Raw genomic sequence first — 6000 nt, forward strand, 5'->3', positions numbered from 1 at the left:
AGGCCACAAAGAACTGGTTGTTGAAGGTTACACCGACGCTAGCTTCCAGACTGACAGAGACGACTTCAAGTCGCAGTCGGGGTATATATTTTGCCTAAATGGAGGAGCATTTAGCTGGAAGAGTGCCAAGCAGAGCACAACTACAGACTCTAAAACTGAAGCCGAATACTTGGCTGCTTCAGAAGCTGCTAAGGAGGCTGTTTGTATTCGGAAGTTCGTCAGTGAACTTGGTGTTGTACCCTCGATAAAGGGTCCGATAGATCTCTACTGTGATAACAATGGAGCTATCGCTCAGGCCAGAGAGCCAAGAGAACACCAGAAGGTCAAACATGTCCAAAGGCGATTTCACATGATAAGGGAATGGAAATCCGAGGGTGAAATTAGAATTTGTAAGATTGGCACGGCTGATAATGTAGCCAATCCTTTGACTAAACCTTTGCCTCAAGTGAAACACAACAAACACGTTGAGGCAATGGGAATCAAGCATGTTGGAGACTGGCTTGAAAAATTCCCTGTACATGTGTTTTAATTAAACAGGGTTGATTTAATGTAAGACACTGTACTAAAACCATTCATTAATGGAGTAATTAATTTTTTATGCAAAAATTGTCATTCACTCCATTACTATTTAATTGTGGTTTAGAATTAAATAACGAGTCCATTCGATTTATGGAAATATTCAAAACAGGGTATCAAGACCATGTCTTGGATAAGGAAACACCTGTTAAGTGAACATTGAATATTAAATCGAAAAGTATCCCTAATCGAGGTCATCTAACAGATGGACAATTGATGACCGCAATAGATTAGTGTGTAGTATGATTTACAGCACCGTTTCTTGTGCTGCAAGGACATGACAGTCATAAATCATTTGCACAGGTACAGTTTAGAACAGTACTGGATAAGACCTATGAGAGTACTTTAAGAAAGATTAAAATTTTGTCATAAGTACATTCTCATTATGGCTATCGGAACTTATTTCCTCAGACCATGAGTACTGTGAAGTTTTCTTGTTTGAGTACTGGGCTCTTTGATGTTTCCAAACGTCTGCCGTAACTGGGGATCATAACGGGAACACTCGGGAGTCTATGTCCTCTTAGTAAGAAGAACTTACAATACAAGACTGGGATTGTCCCCCTACTAACAATAGGGAAAATATTTTTTTGTTTAAAAGGCCGCTCGAAGAGTGAGACTATAAAATGCATGGCCATGCTCAGATGGATTTTAGAAATCATCTGCTTATTTGACAGTCGAACTCGGAGATCGAGAAACACTTCTGAACGTAATAAGGATGACAAGGAATCTTACCTTATAGTTCACGAAGAAACATTAAGTTACATAGGAAATGGGCTATACACAATATGCACACTTGTCCGGAAGGACAAGTGGGAGATTGAAAGGAATGGTGTCCTTCCAACAAGTGTATTATTCCGATAGAGGGTTCAGAATTATTACAGAGCTAATTCTTCAGTAAGGTCAAGTGATCGGAATGTCTAGGTGGAGGCCGCTTCCGATCAGTAATATCGAGGTACAATTGATATTACAGCTTAATCTTAACTGAACCCTTCGGGTCGAACCCAATCGAATCTCCGATCCGAGACGTCGAATTAATCCGAAAGGATTTAATAAATCGACAGAGTTTTACGAATACAGACGTCGGAAATCGAGCCTAGGGCGTCGAGACCGAACGTCGCAAAATCACAATCGACAAGTATGAGCGTAGCCGTAGCTAGGCTAGGCTAGCTCATAGCAAGCCTAGGTGCACCATGTGTGTGCTAGGCGCACCATGGTGTGGTAGGCACCATCGCAGCCTAGGCGCACCCTAGCAGCCCATCGCAAGCTAGCATGGGTGCCTAGGGGTGCATGGCAGCCATCGCAGGCCACACCGGCACCAGGCAGCCCATAGCAGCTAGCAAGCTTGCTAGCGTGGTGCCTGGGTGCATGTGGCGCCTCTCGCAGGCAATGGGCGCACCAGGCGCACCATCGCAGGCCCTGGTGCTGCATACGTGCGTGCCTGGCATGGCAGCACCATCGCAGGAACCAGGCGCACCATAGCAAGCACTAGGTGCTGCGTGCGTGCGTGCCTGGCCTGGCAGCACCATCGCAAGCACCAAATGCTAGCATGGTTGGCTGCCTGGCAATGGCGCGCCATGTGCGTGTGCTTGGGTGCTAGCCTTCGCATGGCAGCACCAAGCATCGCAGCACACGCGAGAGGGTGCGCGCAAGCATCTTGCTAGGCAGCACCACGCATGCATGTGCATGCCTCGCACCAAGCATAGCAGTGCTAGGCACTGGCTAGTGCGAGCAGTGCGTGGTGCATGATGCGTGTGTGCAATGGGGTATGCACATGGTGTGCGAGGCTGATGCGAATGACTGGAAAGGCAAGAGGCCAGCATGCGTGGCTCGCTAGCAGCACGCATGCTGGGCCATGCTAGCAGTGGTGCGAGAGATAGCAGCGAGGCATAGCACCAGCGCCAGCACGCACCAGCGCATAGCACTGGCACGCACCAGCGCCCAGCATCGCCCAGCACCAAGCAGCACTGCCTGGCTGGGATGCGAAGGCTGCTGGTGGGCTGGTGCTAGCTGGCTGGACATGCTGGCAATGCCAGCTGGCTGCCAGTCCAGCACCATGGTTGAGGCGGTTTTAGGGAGTGGGGACCAAGGCTTGAGCAAAGCCTTGGGGAGCAAGTACATGGTCCCCCCCACCCCTTCATGGTCCTCACTTGGCTCTCTCCATTATTGTGCCATGTGTCGATTAGTGATTGAATTGAATTATTGATTTATTTTAGAAATAATTAATTAGCAAAATTCATTCTCCCACATTGGTTGGGGAATGAAGATCAAGGGATCATTCCCCTATAAATACCAAGCTTGGTATTGGGATTTGATACAACCTTGAGTGGAAAAGTAAAGGTAACTCCATTATTGAGTAAGCCTTGAAATTCGTAAAACTCCAAGTTTGTTTTATCCGGGCCTCGACTAACCTTCGAGGCTTAGGACGCTCGGGTCGGGTCGAGGGTACGATCCGTCGGAGATCTCGTCTTTTCGGGATTTTGAAGTAAGAGCTCTTTGGGAGCGAAGCACGCGTCAAAGGTATAATTCTTGTTCTTAATCTTGTTTGATTAAGTTTAATATGCTTGTTAATTGCTTTAATTAAGGGGCGGGTCTTGGTGGGTTTCCTTCCGCGTAGTGCCGGGTCACTACGAAACCCTACAAGAATTTGAAATGAAAAACCATTCATGTAATCAATAAGTTGAAATTTAAAACGTTCATGCATATTTTCCATATTATTGAGCATTTTATCCACGCATTATTAAAATGTCCCTTATGGGCGAGAATAAAATGATTTCGAGATCCCAAAGTTCAAGAAATGGTTAAGCATGCCTTGGCTTGTCTTAACATTAAATATCTTAAGGTAAGCAATCCAATTGCTAATATCTCCAAGCTACTCTCGGTTTGACAAAATGTCGCATCTAATGCATCCTTGACATTTTATCTCTTTTGCCACGACATCTAAGGACTCCTTACTGATATCGTTGAGCTTAACCAAGAAAACTCGTATACCTAGTATACCTTACGTTCCTAGGGAAGTAGTGATGTCTCGCTTTGGCGTAGTCCATCACGTACGCGTATTAGTTCGGTAAGTGTTGTTCTTGGAACGGCAAATTTTAGCTCAATATTGTTAAGGGACCTAGGGTTTCTATGTTGGTTGATTTAAGTGAACTTAACTAATCGTCGCAACATATAGAAATCCTAGACATGCATCTAGCAATCATATATAATAACAAAATATATATATAAGGCATAAAATGATGCATTTGGCAACTAGCATGACCCCTTGAAATCTTCAATTTCCATGGGTTTTCATCTTGGCTCGTCTTCATCGAAACGCCGTCTTAAGACATCTTGGCCAAAATAAATAAACTAGCTAGAACGACTAAGATTAATCTAATAGTACAAAAATACTTAACGGTTCGCAGACCGTATTTAGATTTACAAAAATACATAACGGAACGCAGTCCGTATTTTCTATCCTAGTCGGGCCCCACTAGTTGCCATTTTCAATAACCTGTTTTGAAAACAATCTTCCATTCATCCATTCACTATGTGTGAATGGCCCATGCAAATTACGAAATACATAATTAAACATACAAAATTAGTAACTAACTTAGGTGGTTAATCCGATTAACGCGCCTAATTAAAACTAGTCAAAGTTGTTTAATCCATTATTTCTAAAAGCAAAAAGCTCACGCAATTAATTAAGCTCCCACTAAATTCCGCATCCATACTTTATTAATCCGATTAATTAAGTCGGCATAACCCATAATTTGTCAAAATCAAAATTTTGCAAAATCCGGAAAAAAAACCGAGGTCCAACCTCGTTAAAATAAATAAAATTACATGATTAATTTTAAAACGGCAAAATTTTCGCAAAATTACATAGCTCAAAATCAAGTAAAAAATCCCACACAAGAACTTGGTAGGTGCGCACCATGGCTGCTAGGCAGCCCATGCCTTGTGCTGTGGTGCATGATGCTAGCATGCTGTGCCCAACACAGCAAGCCACGCTGCTAGCTCTAGCAGCCTGCCAGGCATGCTACGCATGCTGGCTAGCAAGCTGGCGCCTGCCAGCAAGTGGTGCGCTGGGCTGGTGCTTGCTGCCATGCTGCCCAACCGCATCCCCTCGCAAGCCAGCCCCCTTGCCACTGCTCCACGCACATCAGCCCGAAGCATCCCCGCCACACAGCAGCGCACAGCATCACCATGGCTCACCCTTGTGCGCACCATAGGCAGCCCGGCTAGCCTTGGTGGCGCTTGGGTGTTTTGCCTTGATGCGTGCCATTTCTCGGAATTTTAATCCCGATTTACGTGTGACATAAAATTAATCTAAATTTATTTTAGAATTAATTTAAGGGCAAAATGAAAATAACATAAGTCCAACTTAAACAATTTTAATATTAACGGTGCACAAGCCTAAATCATCCAAAATTTATTTTTGAACAAATTTAGGTCTTTCTTTATGCCTAAAATTAAATGAGCTATGTCCATAATTAATTTAGCCAATATGCAAATTAATAATGGATTTGACAAATGGGAGTTGGAAAAATAAATTAACCATCCAATGATAAAAAATTTCCAACTTTCATACTTGTGTAAAATACCAAGATTACATCTTCCAATATGAAGATTAATCAAATTTTACTCACAAGTAATTGAACTTGATGGATTTTAATCAACCAAACATGAAAAATCCAAACTTTGTTCAATATGGAATTTAGGGTTAGGGTTCCAATCATTTAAACCTTTAAAGATTAGAACTTTAACATTATAGGAACTTAAAATTACAAGATCACAACAAGCTTTCACATTTTATTGCAATTTATTTGCAAATTTGTGAAAAACAAGTTTATGTGAAAAATGGTATATCAACTTAAGCACTAATAAAAACTCCATTATTATGGTTAAGGATATTTTTAAAACCAGTAGATTAGTGATGCAAATGTGCATTTAGTCTAACCTTGTAATGCTTGCATTAATCAAGGCTTAAAAAGAATTAAAAATATCGTTGAAAAACGAAAAACCCCAGAAAAAATGGGTTTATGGTTTGAATTTGGCTTTTGGACACCTTAATTAATAAGTAAATGCAAAAATTAAAAGGAGCATGGCTCTGATACCGCTGTAGGGTTTCGTAGTGACCCGCCACTACGCGGAAGCAAACCCCCCAAGACCCGCCCCTTAATTAAAGCAATTAACAAGCATAATAAACATAATTAAGCAAGACTAAGAACAAGAATTATAGCTTTGTTGCGTGCTTCGCTCCCGAAGAGCTCTTACTTCAAAATCCCGAAACTACGAGATCTCCGACGGATCGTACCCTCGACCCGACCCGGACAACAAAACTATGAGTTTTACGAATCAAAGGTTTACTCTAATTACAAGAGTTGCCTTTTTAATTCCACTCAAGGTTGTTCATTTCCCAACACCCTTGAAGGGTATTTA

Source organism: Chenopodium quinoa, unplaced genomic scaffold (assembly GCF_001683475.1).
Source record: "Chenopodium quinoa cultivar QQ74 unplaced genomic scaffold, ASM168347v1, whole genome shotgun sequence".
In the NCBI taxonomy this organism is placed as follows: Eukaryota; Viridiplantae; Streptophyta; class Magnoliopsida; order Caryophyllales; family Amaranthaceae; genus Chenopodium; species Chenopodium quinoa.